This window comes from Marmota marmota, unplaced genomic scaffold, assembly GCF_001458135.2.
Source record: "Marmota marmota marmota unplaced genomic scaffold, marMar, whole genome shotgun sequence".
In the NCBI taxonomy this organism is placed as follows: domain Eukaryota; kingdom Metazoa; phylum Chordata; class Mammalia; order Rodentia; family Sciuridae; genus Marmota; species Marmota marmota.
In genome coordinates, this window is record NW_026000119.1 from 4,146,942 (window position 1) to 4,166,646 (window position 19,705).

Here is a 19,705-nt window from a genome sequence, read left to right on the forward strand (position 1 = left end):
CTGAAATCAAACCAACCTAATCAACATATACAATACAGAATTCTTTCAGTCACCAAATGTCAAAGAATGAATACTAAATTGTTCATCTAATGTCAACACTAGAGAAATGATTGAATGAACCCCCTTATTAGTCTTATCCAGCCATCAAAAAAGCTGTTTACAATGATATGTAATAACAGAGAAATGTCAGCTACATTACCGGTTAAGCTAGATTGGAGAAAGCAACTTGATGTATGGCCACAATCAGGCTTCCTGTTAATTTCCTTCCTGAATTAAATTCTTCCACCCAGAATTGTAGCCCATCCTTCTCCAGCAGGCTTTGTTTATGGAGGAGCCAGAATAAATGCTTAGACAGGCAAATAGCTCCCGGAGGAAGGCCACTTGTGCGCTGAGGTTTTTGACACCCTACCTCCACCCGGATGGCTGTGTGGCTCACCAGCCAGATGAGTCATTCTTCCTGCCTTGGAGGTGGGCTCAATAACCCAAGGCTTCTTGTAAGTGGATAACAGAATTGTCTCCACAAAGGCATAAAATGAGGTTCCATTGTCTTTGGCCCTAGGAGTATTTTAAGAACAGTGAGAGACTTAGAATAAAAACCTAGACTTTTGGTCACTAAAGATCTGAAAACATTTGGCGTGCATTATGGTATGGACTCTGGCCGGAAGTGGGGATGTAGCTGCCATTGGTCCCTGTTTCCCCAAAACCAGAGCAGAATTTGCAGTTGCAATGTATTTTCATGCTTGTGTTCTCCTTGGAATAGAGAGCTCAATCTTATTTTTCAAGAAAAGGGAGCACCTTATTTTTCAAGAAAAGGGAGTTTTCTTGAGGGAGAGGTGGGGAGTTAATAAATGTTTGCTATGAAAGCAATGGCCTGCTTATTCAGTGAGGTCACCTGCCTGAGCCTGTAGCCATTTGAAGTGTCTTTAGTTTGGGGGATGGGGTAACAGAACCCAGAGGAAATGGATATCACAGCCCAGAACCAGACTGGGTGAGACTAAGTGGAAGTGAAATTGTAGAAATACCACTCACCTTCTGTCTTCCTCCCAGAAGTTCTAGCCTGGTGGAAAACTGATGCAGAGAGGCTTGGTTACGCTACGTAAGCAAACAGTGCCCAAATCTTAGGCAGCGGTTTTAGTTCTTCCTTACACAGCAAGCATGTCCCTTGTGCATGAGCTGTGAGCTCTGCTTCATGTCACTATCACGCAGCACCTCAGCCAGTCAAGTGGACATCTGAAATATGGCCGGTAGCCGTTGTAGAGGGAAAGGGAGCTATGGCATAGTGTTCAGTGGCTCCACAAACTTCCACTTAGAAAAATGCATTATTTCTGTCTACATTTCATTGGCTGAAACAAGTCACATGATCATACTGAACTATAAAGGTAGTACTTCCTACCATGTTCAGTGGTCAGAGATTCAGGAACATTGGTGGATAGTACAAAGGACTACAGCATAGACCTATACAATCTTTCTTAACTTATTGGCCCTGCAGGAGGAATTCGAATCAGTCCACCTAATAGAACTTTACAAAGAAATGACTGATAAATAGTCATATAATTGGTCATGTTGACAACTATATTAGGGTTCACCAGAAAAGCAGAACCAACAGGACATATAGACATACATGCCTTATAATAAATATCCTCATATGTATTACATATACATCTCTAACTCAGTACACTTGACTGGTTTACATTTCCCTAAGGGAATGCATTGGTAGTGTTCCCTGAAAGACTTTAGAGGTATTCAAATAGACATTTTAATCTTTCAGGGGAATTTCAGTGACTAAAAAGTCACCTCTACTGTCATCAAGATTTAGACTGCTTTTTATTTTTGAAGTACCACCATATGATTTCTCTTCATAGAGAGAATAAGGTTATTTATTAAAAGTTTTTCTACAGACATGGAAGTATATTGTCTAAAAAATGTAATCTGCAGCTGGAAGTAGTTTGGCCTGATCAAACATTTGTTTTCTTTTATTTATGAGAGGTGATGAGGAATATTTGTATATGTATATTTGTGTATTAATATTTATATATTAGTCAAATAGAGGACAGTTACTGTGGTTTCGCATGCTGTGGGAAATAGATGTCAGAAAAGTTCTATACTGTTAGTACATGATTTGAAGTTCTTTTATTTTCATCAAGGACTCAAAAATCTTTTTGGAGGGTCTCTTTATGTTTTATTTAACCTGTGAAAAAGGATACATGAAAATATTGTTAGAATCTCTTTTTATGAATGTCTTCTCTTTTAAAATCTATTGTCTACAATAACACAATGATTTGATCTCCTCAAGTCAGGATCCAAGACATCCTTTGGGCTCAGAAAGCAGGATTCACAGTTCAGTTTTGGTTGTCCTTTCACTGAAAGGTCATAATTTGAAGTGCACATTTCGATGGATTGATAACCACTGGTTTTGTGTAAAAGTAAAACATTTGGACTAATACCAGGAATAAAGATGGCCTCAGTAAAAAGAACTATGGAATAAATTTTCCCTTTGAGAAAATGGACTAAACCACCCTTTATGTCAACAAATGATCTCCCCAAAACTTCCATGTAGCTTCCTGGCTTCCTGCAGCTTGGCTGCTCTCAGCCTCGCCTTCTGCAGGGCCAGCCCCTCAGTGGTCTTTTTGCAGGATAGTTGGCCCTCTAGTTTTTCCCAGAGAAAAGTAATCCCCTGGGCTCTAGAAGGCAGGAAGCTACATTTCTACTCTTAGCAATATGTGCCTTCTGTTCATCTCAGGAACATTGAAGGATTTTGCAGAACAAAGAAACACTTGCAGATCTCAGAAAGCACAATACCCCACTTTGCAGATAGAAAAACTGAGCCAAAAAAACAAAAGTGCATTTCTTAAGTATAAACGTGATATTTTTAGGCAGAAGGCAGAAGTTGAGACCTGATTCTAATAGAGTGAACTGATTAAATCACAATTCGTAGGTACTTTTTTCTTATCTTCAAAATTAGCCCTGCAATTAAAACATAATTATATTTTACTCTTTAGTGGTACCTTTCACCCAGGGAACAGAAAGTGCTTTACAAACATTAATTAAGCAGCACAACACCCGTGTGAGGAAAGTAGGAATTATCCTACTTTTAAATGTGGTGACAGAGAACTGAAGAATTCAGTAATTTATCCATGATCACAAGGGGAATTGTCATCTAAGTTTCCATATGGCTGGAGTCCCTTTGTAGTCTTATCCTTCATTTGAAGAGACTTTCAAATGCATTAATAATAGCCTTTGTAAAAAGTATTTTTTAGCTGGTTATGGTGGCTCACACTTCTAATCCCAGAGACTTGAGAGGCTGAGAGGAGAATCACAAGCTCAAGGCCAGCCTCAGCAACTTAGCAAGACCCTGTCTCAAATTAAAAAATTAAAAGTACTGAGGATTTGGCTCATTGGTTAAATGCCCATGGGGATCAATCCCCAGTACCAAAAAGAAAAAAAGAAAAAGAATTTTCAACAACTTGTTATAAGTGTTGTATTTTGAAGTTGGAGCTTAATTGGAAGGGACTTTTTTATATTCTTATTTTTTCTTCATAAAACTTTGTCTTATATTTTATATTTAGAGCTGCAATCTATCTAAAATTGATTTCTCCATTTACTTTTTCATATTTTTATTGACCAAAGTGCTCTAAATATCAAAGTTGTCATTTTCATCTTTTAGTAAACTTTTTATTGAACTCTATACATGCATACAGAAAGAAAAGTAATACATGCAGTAAATACATCCAAACATAAAACCTGCAAACATACAGAAAAGTGCACAAATCATGACTATAAGGCTTGATGAGTATTCAGAAAGTGAACTCTTACTTTATAGGCACCTAGTCCCCTTTGCCTTGAGGGCCCACTTGGTCACTGTACTCTAATAGCATAGATTAGTTTTGCTTTAGATACATTAAATCATACTATTGGCACTTGTCTGTGTCTGCCTGTTTTCAATGAGCATTATGTTTGAGTAGTTCATCCACGTTGTGATCTGGAATCATAAAGTTCATTCTCAGAGTTTCACAGTATTTAATTGTTTAAATATTCCACAACTTCTTTATCTATTCTACTGTTGATGAACAATTGGGTTGTTACCAGCTTGGGGTGATTTAAGTGTTATTCTTAATGGTATACTGCCACATACACTCTTCTTCAATTAGGTTGAAATAAATCAAAGTTATCCTTTTCACAAGCATTACCAAGAGTGCATCTAGACAAATGGATGATTGAGCACTAAGGAGTTGCTAGGTGTTATTCATGCTCATTCATAGAGGAGCAAGAGTCTTAAGAAATGGTTTCCCAATTGCAGGGGTGGGAATAACTGTGAATTAATTTCAGCTGATTGTATTGATTGGTTAAGCTCACAGAAGGCAGTTTAGAGAAGTGGAAAGAACGCAGCTTCTGGGGTGTGAATTCCAGTTCCACAATTGTGGCCAGCTCAGCCTCACCCAGTTCCAATTCTACTCTTCTCAACTGTCTAAAGTTCTCTAGGGTTACCAAAATAAATAAAATTAAGTGTAGCACTAAGAAGGAACTCAGTGCGTAGGATATGTTATTAGGTATTTCCTGAACTGGTATGATCCTAACCCCTCCCATGTGGTAGTCTTGTCTAACTTGGATTATATTTTTGGATTACTAAGAATATTTATTTGAAAAATTAAATAAACAACTGTGCATTGAGTATGGAAACATTTGTATTCAAGGAGTCCTCCAACACTAAAGGAATACCCAACATTAAAGATTATTTATTTATTTTTGAGATATATCAATGATGAATATACAATGATTAATTGATTAATCTTGGTCCCTATGAAAGGCATTATCATAGATGTAATAAAAAGCAGATTGAACGTCATCACACATGTGTTCTTTAAACAGCCTGACTTAGTGTATGGTTTAGATTGGAAAATTGTTGATGGTAAGCTCAGAATTCTGTGGAAATGGAAGTCTGGACAGAAAATTACTATATGTATATTTAAAGTATTTGTTGGATCCTAGATCAAGAAGCCGCATGTTAAATGATATCTTAGAGCTGATAACAATTGGGGTGATCTGAATGGGAGGGGTAGATATTCTTGATTGATTCTCATTTGGCTCTTAACCAACTAATTCATTTCTCATATTCTTTAATTGCCATTGGAGAGTCATTTGTCTAAATCTGTGATTCTCTTTTCACCAGCTTGTTCTGTTCTGCCTTTTCCCATCAAGGAATAATAGACAAGAACCTGAGGTGTTCTGGACACAGTCCCCTGACACTCAACCAACCATCCCCAGCAAGTCCCCCCTAAGCATCATGTCAGTCCACCCACTGTTCTCCAACACCACTATCTCAGTGCAGTCCTTCAGTCATCTACCTGCAGTGTTCAGGAGCCTTAACCTGGTCTCCCCATATCCAGTTTTTCCCTTTTAGAGTTCTCTCCCTATGTCGCAGCTAAAAGTGATCTACAACAGATCTGACCAGTCCTGTTTCTACTTCAAACACTGTAATGTTTCACATTAAATTTAGGGTAAAGTCCCTAATCCTTAAGTTAGCCTAAAACAAAATGGCCCTTACTCCTTTGCTTCTTCTTTGCTTCAGCCACACAGGCCTCTTTTCTGGTCCTTGAATACAGGTGTCTTTTACATTGTACCCTCTCTTTCCCTGGCAAACTCAGCAATTATTCAAGGCTTGAATTTAACATTGTCTCCCCAACCCCAGGAAAACACGATCCTGTGATTCCATGCATTAAGTAGGTTGGTCCTCCACTGTATCTCACGGCACCCTCCATATGTCATGATATTGTTGAGACTTGGAATCTGGCATGCAGTGCTCACTTTCTCTGCTGGTCTCTACACTTATGGGAGCATGATGCTGTCTACTTTGTCTCCCTATGTATTTCTATTGCTAAGTGTACACTAAACATTGTTAACTAATTAAGTTATGTATTTCTTAGGATAGGATTAGGTTGTTTAGATTTCCAAAGGAATTGGTGGACAAATTTTATCTCTTTAGAAATGTTGAAGTGAGCCAGGCATGGTGGTGCACACACGTAATCCCACTGAATGTGGAGGCTGAGGCAGGAGAATGCCAAGTTCAAGGCCAGCCTTAGCAAATTAGTGAGACTTGGTCTCAAAAAAACAGAAAGGGCTGGGGATGTAGCTCAGTGTCAGAGTTGCCCTGGCCTCAGTCGCCAGTACCAGAAGAAAAAAGAAAGAAGAAAGAAAGAAAGAAATGTTGAAATGATATTTTAAAACAGTGAATTTAGTAAAGGAAATTGTCAGTGTTGTTTGTAGAACTAAGGATAAGAAACCCTTCAAAAGAGATTATAAAGGTTTTATGGTGTTACTTATTCTTATCAGTTTTTCTTGGTTTATTTTGTCATCAATAAATAGGGATTCACCGTACAATTCAATTTAATCAAAAGCAACAAAATATGAAGTATATGGTCTTTGATAACTCAGTTATAACATGTTGCAGAAAAATATGCCCCAAAGGAACGTCAGTCCCAGACTACCTGTTTTAACCTCTCGACTACTTTTCTTCTGCTCCATAATTGAACATCTGCAGCAAAGCCATCTGCAAGCTGAGAGTTGACACTTCTTTCTCACTTCTGCTACATCAGCTGAGCTCAGTCTTCTCAGGGAACCAACTGGGTTTTTGTGTGTGTGTGAGTGTAGATTCTTGCTCCCATCAGAAACTCAGTGAATTAAAATCTTTGACAGATGAAGACTAGGGAACCATGTTCTTAACGGAAACAAATGTCTGAAATCTCTCAGTCTAGTGCCTTGTCACTATAGGTTCAGAAACTGACAGGGCATATGTGATGTCAACTTTGGGGAATACAGAATTACATTTTATATACATCTTCATCAGTGGGATCTCTCTGTCAGCTTTAACCTTGAAATAAGCCCGTATCTCCAGCATGGTAGGAATCTTAGAAACATAATGCTGAAAGGACCTTAAAAGACCATTTAGCTAAACTTTTCACTTCAAACATACTCGAACCACATATAACTGCAAATGGCCTATTTCCTCCCTTGAAGACATTTAAGGACAGAGAACCCATTAATATATCTGAGTTTATCGCCGAGACAGATAATCTTAGATGTTCTTCTTTTAACTCTACTGAAAGCTTTGGCCTTACCTTGGGTCCATTTTCTTTCTTTTTTTTCTTTCCTTGTTTTTTTTTTCTTTTTGGTACTTTGTAAACAAAGAAAAACTAATAAGGTCACCTTCTTAGTGTACTTGTATGTAGAAATCCCATCATCCCTCAGGACTGATGCCAGACTTCAAACAGACACCCATTGAGTTGGAAGAAGACTTAGATGCTACTTAAATTGGACTTCCTCTTTTTACACACAAAAAGAAAAAAATAAAATTCAGGGATTATTTTCTATTCAGCTGTAAGTCTGACAGATTTATGGACATTTTTCAACATCCCAAATTAATTTTTATCCTTGGTTATATTTTTCTATGTTGCAGTTGAAAAGCATCTGATCCATCTTAACCCAGTTTTGGCTTAACACCTTCTGTGTGATTTGACAAGAATTGACACACTTAAGCTTCATTTTCATCATATGGTATATGCAGATAAATCTCTTTGGTAAAATTATATAGAGGGTGAAATGACATACGGCACAGTTTGTGGTGTATGGTAGGTGTTCAGTTAAAAATTCATGTGTTGATTGTTGGTACAATTTGTAGAAAATAGTTTTGCAACATGTATCAAAATGTAAGATATGTATGGCCCCATGACTTGGCAGTTCTACTAACTATAGGGAAACCAGGGCCCATATGCTAACTCTAGGAACTGTAAAGTCACTCATAGTTAGCTACATGTTGGCCAGAATTTATTTCCTCAAACTAGAACCCAGAATGAAACAACCAAAATACTGTACAGCAGTCAATATCACAGGCAGCCTTCTGAAAGAAGTTAACCATAGTTATTTTAGTCATAAGAAGGAAAATAGCAAGGGTAGTTAATAAGAATAAATAACTAGTTTATTTAATGTATGTGACGTGACGTACCAACCCCCAAGCTGTTCATTTAATCTTTGTGATATCTTTTTTTCTTGTGGTACAGGAGCATTCTACCACTGACCTACATCCCCAACCCTTTTTATTTTATTTATTTTATTTCAGGGGGATTACCGAGGATTGAATTTAGGGGCAGTCAACCACTGAGCCACGTCCCCGGTCCTATTTTGTATTTTATTTAGAGATAGAGTATTACTGAATAGCTTAGTGCCTTGCATTGCTGAGGCTGGCTTTGAACTCACAATCCTCCTGTCTCAGCCTCCCTAGCTGCTGGGATTACAGGCGTGCACCACTAGGCCTGGCTTTATTTTTTTTTTTTATATTGAGGCAAGGTCTTGCTAAGTTGTTCAGGCTGTCCTTGAACTTGTGATCCTAGTGCCTCAGCCTTCTGGGGGAGCTTGGATGATAGGTGTGTGCCACCATGCCTGGCTGTGATAACTCTTTTTTTTTTTTAGTTTTCAATGGACCTTTATTTTATTTATGTAAATGTGGTACTGAGAATCAAGCCTAGTGCCTCACAACATGCTAGGCAATTGCTGTACCACTGAGCTACAACACCAGCCCTGTGTTGACATTCTGATGTAGACACAATACTATCTATATTTTAGATTAAGTAACCTATATCTCTTGTGGGGAGCAATGGAGTGGCACAGATTTCCTCAGGGTTAGGGAGTAAATCAGAATTTGAACAGAAAATGGTTTAATTCTATTGCCAGGCACTCACATCTGGAACTCAAGTCCATGTATATTAAAACAACATCAGCAACCCCCAAACCAAAAAACATTAATGCCAGGCCCCATCCCAGACTTTCTGGGCTACAAAAGGCAGAGACAGGGTGAGAACAACTGACAAAGCCATTGTAGTTTTCCATCTCCTTTCTTTTGTATGTGGTCTACTTATTAAAAAGGAAATATACTGCTGTATACATGCTGACCTCAATCAATTATTGTTGCCCTATTTTCATTCATTGAACTCTTCATACACGTCTTTGAATTGCCTCCAAGATTGGGGTCCCCTTTGAAAGATCTTGATGAAAAAAGCTAATTAGGTACAGATGCACTTGAATATTTTTTTATTATTATTGCTAATGATTGGGTATAGGTTTTCTTCTTACCCCTTTTCAAGGAAGCTGAGCTTCTGAGGCAGCCACAGACTGCAATCTAAATGCAGGGAGGAAGGGAGGGAAAATCTTGGAAAACTCAAAGGTCTGATATTTCCCAGACATGCCCTAATCTGCTTTTGACTTTGCTCCAAAAGAAGTGGTTTCCATCACAGGATGTGTGTATTGTAATGTGACCCTACTGGAGCAGACCCACACTTGACCTTAGCCTTTCCTTTCTTTCAGCCTAGGCCTGGATTGGTGGCATTTGCATTGCTACCTGCTGTGACAGGGACCAGTTCTTGTGCAGTCTCATGACACACCATCTTTCCTCCTGGCAGCTCTGGCTCTTATTGCTTCTTCCTCCTCCACCAGCATCACAAGACTGGGTGGAAATTTATTTGTGCCCCAGGTTATATGTGTCATTTACAAATGTTCATTAATTATATCCTCCTACTTCCAACCAGTGCTGCCTGGTAAATAATCAGGGAGCTAAAACAGTTTCTCCTTACATTTGGTGGCAGAAAAGATGGAGAAAGATTTGGGAGGTGAAAGAATCTGCCCACAGCATCATGGGAGGATAGCAGGGCCAGACAACAGAACTCAGCATTTCCAGTCTTTTAGCAAAATGACCTCCCAGTTTGCAGTGAGGGTCCTCTCACTTCTCGGGTGTCTTCTCACCCCACTTCCCTTCTGAGACAGCAAGGTTGGAAGAGGGGTCAGTCATCTGGGTGACGAGGTGATGGCTTCCATGAGGACTGCTGCTTTCTCCATAATGATGAAATCCAACCTCACAGTTTAAATGCTTGTCCCAAAATATTTCCAAATGGGAAACACATATGAGCCAAATGACAAAAATGTTTTTTTTTTAAAAAAAAAACAAAAACATGGGCTTCTTGTCATCCACCACACTAGCTGTTTCAATGTCTGTTCAGTCAGTAAATTATTCTTTCTGATCTTCATTTCTGATGATATCCAGATGGCCTAACAGTCAGTCTTTTCTGAGAGAGAGAAATTCTCTGTGAAGTTAAAAGTGAGTGGCCTCTGTGTTCAGATGGTGTGGTAGGAATCAAGCAGAACAACATAAGGGATATCTGTACCCAATTAATAGTAATTGATATTTAAATAATCACAGACTGTATATTCAATTTGGGATTAGGCTTTATTATTAGTGTTCTTAACTCCTAAACAGAGACAGTATCTTTCTCCCAAATTACAGGCCACTCATAAAAGTCAAAATTGCTGAGGTTAATTCTCTTCCTGTCTATGTTCCCCACATCTTCTAGAACTATAACATTGTTTTGATGGGTTTGAAGATGCTCAGTAGTCAGACCACCCCTAATAGATTATGAGAGCTTCATTTGAGTTATGCTGCAGATTATGGTATTTCAAGCTTATTCTGATTCCTTACAAATGTAACCTTAAAATGGCTAATAATGATAACTTAAAATGTTAACTAGTTTCTGTTTGTCACTATCACTTACCAGGTATTTAAAAGAATACAGTGCTTTCCTTTTTCGACATGAAAATATCAATACTAGTCTCTGTCAAGTGTCTGTTCTGTGCTAAGCATGATGGTAGATCTTCTCTTTGTTACCTCCTTCAGATCTTTTTAGAACCTGTAAGATGGAACACATTTATCCATATCATATTTTATAGATAGAGAAACAGAGGCTCAAAGAATTTCGGTAACTTTTGCAAAGTTGCATAAATTATAAGGCTGGAAATCCAGAAGTGTGCTTTTCAAAATCTGATTCTTTCACATGGTCTAGCAGATCAAAACCCTCCACAGACTATGTTCACACACAAGGAATGAAAGGCAAGAAGCTTTGTTACACCAGTCACTCCTTTATTGCTGGAAGCCAAGTGCAAATAGGTGATTCTGCACTTCCCTTTCCCACACACAGATGTGTTCACACCAGGTTCCATAAAACATGTGTCAAATGAAATTATAAGAGGCCATTGTTTTGAACCAAGCTCCTGCAGCATGCCCCACAAAACCAGAGTAAAATGGAGTCACATGTGCTGAGTACCATGTAATTAAGTTGAAACTTCAAAGAAGGAAACAGACTGATTTTTCCTAAAAACTTGATTCTTAGAAGTCAATAAGAAAGGGTCCAGTCAGCCTGAGCTGGCATGTTAGGAAATCCTGTCTGTTTTAACCCTCACAAGTTACCTGAAGTCACTGATGTCGGGCAGTCCATTTTTTGTATTATTCTGTTTCCTTGCTCCTGTTCAAGCTGCCTTATAAAAACTGAATGTTCTGCCATGCCCAACAAAGTGCCTTTCTCAGTTTTACGAAGTGTTGCCAAATTCATGAGTCACTAATCATTGCCAGGAAGCCAATTAGATCTTTAAGTTCACTTGATTAAAATTTTGCATTTTGACAGGTTAGTAGTTGATTTTATTGTTGAATAGGGCTTGGAGAAAGAACCCTACATATTTATTTATGATAAGTCAGTTACTTAGATAAAACTTTTCAGAAACACATTTAGTTTTGAAAATCAAATAGTATGAGGATTTGAAAAATAGAGGGGGAAAGAAATCTGCAAAAATGTATATGGCCACGTGAAGGTGGGCTATTCAAAGAATGTCAAAAACTCCCTAAAGTCTCCTTTTTTCTTCTCCTCTCTTTCTCCCTTGCTTCTCTTTTTATTCTCATTCTCATCCTCAAGCCTTATGTTTTGTGGGGGGGTTTTTTGTTTGTTTGTTTTTTTGTTTTGGTGGGGGGTACTGAGGATTGAACTCAGGAGCACTCAATCACTGAGGCACTAAATAAAATTTTGTATTTTATTTAGAGACAGGGTCTCACTGAATTGCTTAGGTCCTTGCCATTGCCAAGGCTAGCATTGAACTCAAGATCCTCCTGTCTCAGCCTCCAGAGCCTCTGGGATTACAGGCATGCATCACAGTACCCAGCAAGATTTCTGATTTTAAACAACTTTTTTCTTCATCTCTCTAGAAGGAGATTCCACATCCCACCATTCTAAGAATGACAACTATAGTCATAGTCATGGGCAGTGATACTCAGTTTGAAGCTGCTCCTTAGGTCCTTGCTACTCAGAGTGTGGTCCGTAAGCCAGCACCATTGGGCATTGCCTGAAAGCCTTTTAGTAACCATGGTATCAGGCCCTTCTTCAGCCTAAAGAACTGGAATATGCATTTTCACGGGTCCTTTGTGAATTCATTTGCACTGTTAGTTTAAGAAGCTTCACGGCCCTAGAGGAGTCTAATGGGTCTTTTTCCCCAGAGTAGAATCACTGCTCTAAAGGGAAAAGAAATTGTGCCAGAATGTGGGTTCCAGGGTCCTTCTTAGCAATGGTTAGAACCTGGGCTGTTCCATGGGGAAGAAGATGTCAGTTATTGCCCATAACAGAACAGGATGACACAGGTAAGTGTCAAAGAATGTCTGGAGTTCTGGCTACATTGTACTTCTATCACTTTTAAAATTTCCACAAAGAAAATTCTCTGGGAACTGACCTCTTATGGCAGCCACATCCCCAATTCCCTATGAACAGATACGCTCATATGTGCATCATGAACACTGCCTATCCACATCAAAAATAGTCATTGTGCACCTCTGAGAAAGAGAAGAGAGAAACCCAAATCTGTTGTGTGTCTACTATGTGGCAGGCATTGCAGGAGAGCATTCACCTAAAGGCTAGATGGAAAATAGAAGACAATCAGGTTATTGTGAGCATGCATTCAGTTACTAGGCAAAATCCATTAACTGGAACTTCTGTTTTAAATGATGACCTCATTAAATGATTGAAATAAATGATAATAGCCTACAATCTAAGTAATAAAAGAGTAATTAAATTATATTAATTAGCATTCTCATATTTATAATATCATCTTAAAAGTCAGCTTCCAAGTGACTTCAAATGCAAAAAAAATAAAACATATTCTAGCCTATGTACATTTAACCTTAATGTCGGTTGCTTGAAGAGACCCCCTTTCTCTAGAGTGTTTTTTTGGAGTTGGAGACTATGCTATGAAGATTTTTAATTTAAATAGTTTTTCCCTAACCAATTTCTGGGAAACCTGATTTTTTACAATATTCTTTCTTTCATAGCAAGTAAAAGTTTCCCAGAGCCTACCCTCAACAGGACCAGTGGCCCTAGCATAGATTTGTGTGATTCCAGCATTCCAGTCCTGTTACTGTGCTGGTTGGCTGGGTGATTTGGGGCTGTCACTGAATCCCTTTGGGTCTCAGTTTTGTCCTCTATGAAATGTTAAAATAGTGGGTTTGACTGGGCTCAAAGTTCCCTTCTACCTTACATCAATATTCTAGAGTCTATGAATAGAATATTTCAAAATAGAATGTGTCAGCTAGGATTTCAGTGGAGGTAGCTGGGTCTCACCTCAGCTTTTCAGCACTTCTGTGTATCTGAAGTCTACATTTCCTGTACCACTTCTCTTCTCAGAGACATGGCTTGTGTCAGTTGTCAGCTTGGCTACTGGGAAGGAAGCAAGACTGATAGGTGGTGGTGGGGAACTGACTGGTGATCACTGAAGGAAGAATCTGGTCCTCCTGACCACACTGTGACCTCAGAAAGATTGGAGTCTCTGTAGGATTCATGTTCAATATTTTCTTCTGTTTTTGAAATATCCATATGTTCAGGACAATGCCAAATATAGTGTACTCTAATCATTTAGAAACAATAAACCCACTGATGGTGTCGGGGGTAACTCTTGACAGAGCCAAGCTTTTATTTGTCAACTTGTGCAAGAGAAAAAAAAACAAACTTTAAAGTTAGAAGAGTATCTATTTGTGTGGTGCTCCTTACTAATGGAGAAACTCTGGGCAAGATAATTAAATTCGCTGAAACTCGAAATCCTAATATCTTAAATAGGAGTAATAATACCAACTTTGTAGAGTTATTATAAAGATTCAATGTAATGCATACACAGCTCCTGGCAAATAGTAGATGCTCAAAAAATGTCAGCTATTATTTGCAGCTAGATGATGGTTCACAAACTCTCAGGGGAATATGATTTTTGACATAATTTTCACCATTGCATCATGGATCATGTAAAATAATTACAGTATAGTTTCCATAAATTAAAGTTTATATCATGTTTCTTTTTACAAAATGATATTGACAGCAATTATTATTTTAAACTTATTTAGCAAAAGGAAGAACTAGTAATTCTAAGTCAGCTATCCATATTTTGCTTGTCTAATTGGTCTGATATATGAATCCAAAATAATAGGACTCACTGAATTAAGACGCCCCAATTACACTGAATAGTAGGGTCTACTGAATTGGATGATTTTTCATTATCAAATCATTTTAATGAGGGCAATGACATTCCCTAGCCACTTCATGCTACAGCCAGTTACTGTCTCCTGAATGACTGCAATACCTATCACCAAGATAACTCTGATTACACTTGTGTGTGTGTGTGTGTGTGTGTGTGCGCGCGCGCGCGCTTTTAGCAGCAGTATGATTTCAGTGTCTGGTGTCTTCCAGAGAGATTCTGGAGTCAGATACAATGAAGCAATAGGCTGTATATAGTTGTGATAAAATCTGGGCCTTGCATCTAACTGCCAGGGTTCAAGACCAAATCCACTACAGGTTAGCTGTGTGACCTCAAGCACATCACTTACCTTTTCTGTGCCTCAGTTTCATCATCTGTCAAACAAACGAACAAACAAACAAAAAAGACAGTACCCACATAATAGGATTGTTGTGAAGATTTACTGAGACACTTGATGTAAGCATTTAATATAATGTCTGATATATAGGAAGGGCTCAATGAATAAAAGCAAAATTCAACCACCAGACTTACAAAAAGTAAACAGTAAGCCTAAGAGTCAGATAGGCTTGAGATCTGACACTTCCCTCCCGCTCCCCTTCATTATGTGACTTTAGGCAAGGGAGCACCTCTGCATCTTATTTTCCTCATTATTTCACACATTTATTGTCAGTACAATTAACTTCTTATATGTAAATTACTTAATATGGTGCTTGACTCAAAGTTGCACAATAAATGTTTTATTTATGTTAAAGGGAAATGTTTTTCCTTTCCCTTTAACAAATCTCTATTCCACAGAGCGCTACCTCTGTACTGTGTGCATAATAATAATTCATGGGTATTTATTGTAGTCTGTCCCCATCCCTTTTAACTTACTACCTCCCACTGTGTTCTCACTCCACAGAGAGAGCAGAGCCTGGTACTGGTCAGGACCCAGTTATTAGACCTGCTGGCCATTCCTCTCCTGTAGCCAAGATGGCCTCCTCTTGGGCCTCTCTGATGTCCAGAAAGCTTATCAGGAAAGAGCAGGATTAGGGAGTTTCCCATATCTTGTCACAGCCAGGAGAGCTGCAGACCCAACACATTCTTTCAAAGACATACTGTATTTTAAAAAGTGTATCTTGTGTGTGTGTGTGTGTGTGTGTGTGTGTGTGAGAGAGAGAGAGAGAGAGAGAGAGAGAGAGAGAGAGAGCGCTCCAGCCTCTACTTCCTTCTTTATGGGTGTCTCACACTCCAGCTTATGGTGAGGGGGTGGGGGCTGCCTTGCTGGCCTTAGCCACAGACAGTGGCACCTCTGGGGAAAATATGCAAGACTTGTTTTTTGGCTTATACTGATAACATCACTGAAGTTAAATAAATTCCATATTCTTTAAACAAAACAAACCAATACCCTTTTAAGACTCATTTTGTAGTGAGAGAATGCTTTATTTTTATTGCTGGAACTAAGGGAAGGAAGGAATAAGGGATTGCAGAATAAAGTCACTAGAATCACTCAAACAAAACAAAGAAACAAAAAACAACAACAACACAAAGAAAACTTCCTTCACAAAGCTCCCTAAATATGAAGAGAGAAGTCTCCTGCTTAAACCCTCTTCCTTTGCTATTTCCTTGCCTCAACTGTTGTAATCTGGAACACTTTTTTTTTTTCAACTTTTTTCTTTCAACGAATACAACATTTTAGGAGAGGCCCCCTCAAAATATGAGAATTCAGAAGGAACCATTAAAATTCTGACTCTTTATGACTTGACACTGTGTTCCCAAAGGTAAAGCAGAAATGTGCTCTGTAAGGGGACCTGACAGTGGTGGGCTTCAGCTCAGGCAGGATATGGGACCATGTTGGAGACAGGAAAGGCCAGAGCATGTAACCAACATGCTCTCTGGGCACACATACTGCCGTGTGTCGCTCCTTGGTGTAGCCACATCCGCATCCCCCTGGGAACAGAACATTCCATTACTGCCATTCCAGCCCCTCCACCAACTCTTGGGTTGGTACTGACCATAACTGTTGGGGAAAAATCTTTGTAAAAATCTCATCAAAAATCTGGACTACTGCTAAAGTTGTTTCAGAAGAATAAGTTTAGACTCACACTTGGGTACCTTTTCCTCCATCCTTTTTAACATGGCTTTTTGTAACTGTGTGATAGTGTGTCTTGAGTAGAGTGGGAACAGAGTCTTAAGGAGCATCACCCCCTATAATGTGAACAGAGAGTACCAAGAGCACAAAGGTGCTAGTATCATCCAGACTAGATCAGCGTTTCCCAGACTTCAGTTATTCCAAGACTGTTTGTGGTTTTTCCTTTGGTTGTGTTTTCTGTTTTGCCATATTTGTATATAACCTCTTCTATTAATGCAAGGATTTCTTTCTTAAATCAAGGCACTTTGACACTTTTGACTTAAGAACCAACACCTAAAAGATCATGAGTTTTATGTTCTTGTTTCCTAACATAAAAGAGGGAATCCATGACAACTAAAATTAAATTTTAAAAAGGCATGTACTTACTTTAAAAATCATGTAACAGTGATAAACATATAAACTTGGGAAGGAATTGAACTGGGTGGTCTGTGGTCAAAGTTGAGATCAGAAATCAAGATCATATTCTAAGGGATTGAGGATAAAGAATTGAATCCACAAAGCCAAAGCTTGTAGAAAAGCCCTATAGGTGTGATCAGACTTATCAGACCTCTTTCCCTTCTGTTTACTGTCAACTAATCTATCCCAGCTCTGAGTGCCTAAAGGTTGGGACTTCTCCTCTGTCTTTTGCAAAATTTTTTTTTAAAGAAACTGTTTATTTTCTGTCAACTGTATTTCCATTTTGCTTAAGAGTCTGCAGAAGAACAGCATAAGACCCCCGGTGATTGTTCCTACCTCCTCAGTGGCTGGAGTAGCAGGAGCTGTAGCCTAGTCTTGTGTGGCCAGCTGGGTGCTCCAGCCTTCAGTGGGGAGCAGCGGATAATCCAGAGGGCACCTGTCTGCCTGCAGACCAGGCTGCAACCTCAGGTTGAGTGTCTTTGCATTCTTGTCCTCCATTCTTAAGTACCACTTTGGCTTCACCACTGACAGTAGCCTGGAAATTGCCAGCATCAGACTGATGATATCCACCTGTAGAGACTACCTTTGCATTGGTTTTCTTCTAGAATTTTATTTGTGGGTTTTCTCTAATTTCTAATACAGAACTAGTGACAGTAAATTAGTATAAAAGAGCTGCCTTGACTCTGGGAAGAACCTGATCTGGAAGGACTTTCTGTGACTAAGAATGGGGCCATTATCAGTTAAAAGAGAGGGGGAAAAAATCTTGTGAGAAGTTTAAAATAAAACAATTTGTCTGCCTTTATCTCTCATAAACATTTATATTTTAAATGTGAAAAATGTGGACCACCCTCATCGGTCCTCTCATTATCTGCTGAGCCAAAATGGTGTTCAATGTCACAAGAGTGATAATTCCAAATGTTCTCAAACATGATTTCACTGATCTTCTCATGCATCCCTGGAGACCAAAGATAGTTTCAGGGTTGGATAAATGCAAGCTTAAAATCTTGGAAGAAATGTTCTAGTCTAAATGCAATCTTCTGCCTCCTCATTTAGGACTCTCTTCACTGATCTGTTTCCTCATTTTTTTTTCTTAGCTGCAAATAACATGCCTAATTTGGGACAAATGAAAAATACCTAAGATCTAAGGAGGCAATAGAGAAAAGCACAAATACTTAGTTTTCTTTGTAAATGGGATACTAAGGTGTAATTTCCATGTGATGAGATCAACGCTGAAAGGTCTTTAACTCAGGCAGAAGTTGTAAAATTACTGAAGCCATTATAACCTCCTGTGACCAGTGAGACTCTTCCACCTTTACCAAAATATTGTCTGAATAAGATGTGGAATTTTTTAAGGGACAAAATATGTAAGATAGCAATGGCAAATAATCTTACTATTGTACTTGTATTATTAAATTCTGAAGAATTCCTTTGATAAAAATATCAACTCCATGTTATGCTCCACTAAATGGGATCAGTCTGGGTTCAGGAGGCGGCATTGTCTATATGAACAGTTTCCACCTGGGGTCATATTTGTACTAGTGCAATTTTTTTAGGTGCCCTGCTGAACCAAAAATGATCACACCATCAAGGGAAGCACTTAAAATGATAGAACATGCAGAGACACCCCCCCAAAAAAAAAACTTTTGGATTCTTCTTCCAAAAGGTCTGAACTGGCTTTTGACAATATGAAATTACCAAGGCAGACTTAACCACTTGAAGCAAGTTTCAAACCAAAGTGGCACATCCAGAAAAGGCCTAGTGCCAAGGGTGGAGGTAGAAACACGTTTGTGTCTGGGACCAGGACAGGACGTTATTCACATTGTGTGGGCAGCTGTTACCCAAGGACACCTCTGTGAGATAGCAGAATGTGCTGTGCCTGCAATGGCGACTCCTTTTCTCTGTCCCAATCATATAGTTGCATACAATCTGATGGTTGCAGTCCCTTTAGGATGATACCTAAAAATTCTTGTTTGCTGGACACTTGGAACTAGTTTCTCTTCGTCAATGTATGGATGCCTTAAAGCCTAACACAGGCATGATCAAGGAGAAGCAGAAAGAGTAATGTCTCACCAGTGTTTCTAATAATTGTTTGAATTGTTAGCAATAACGAAAGTGTTTGCTAACATAGTAGAATAAAAACTGGCACTTGATTACGAATAACAAAGGGTTGGGCTTGCCTAAAATCTATTTAAAAAGGAAAGGAGAAAGTACTTTCAAGGCAAACAAGGCCAAATTTCCCACTTTACTCCTCTGCATTTTTTTCTATAATTTTTCTTCCAGATGTCCCACACATCTACTAGTCCCTTCACAATTTGTAAGACAAGGACAAAGTCCTTTAAGATCAAAGTGATTTGTTCATTCATAATTCAATTCATAGCTCTACCTAAGTAAATATACTAAGAAATCATTGCACAGTTCCTTAATCCTAGAGCTCTATCTTTGGCCCATTTAATTTTTTCACTTGACCTTAATACCATAAACACTGATAATTCATGTATGGAAAGAAAATGATCTTCTTGACTAATATATTTTTTGCTGAGCCACAGCTCATTACTAGTTCCATTCACTGGATGTCTTTTATTGCCTTTCAGAAAGAGCCTGCCCTGGTATTATCCATCCATAGATCCTTAGATCTATAGGTGGGAATTTAGGTTGCATCAGCCCATAGACCAAACCCTCTGAGGTTTAAATATGCTAATATGTTACAATGAAGGAGCACTAAAAATCTGGTTTCAAATTTTGGTTTTGTTGTTGTGACTGGAAGCAAGTTATTTAACCTCTCTGCTTCTCATTTTCAGTGAATTTAAA

The 19,705-nt window shown here is 38.6% G+C and overlaps 1 protein-coding gene across 2 annotated transcripts in view; it reads left to right on the forward strand.

The window, feature by feature from the left end:
• Rasgef1b (RasGEF domain family member 1B) overlaps window positions 1-19,705 on the forward strand; it is a 553,655-nt gene that overhangs the window by 333,222 nt on the left and 200,728 nt on the right. The gene's annotated exons all lie outside the window — the stretch shown is intronic.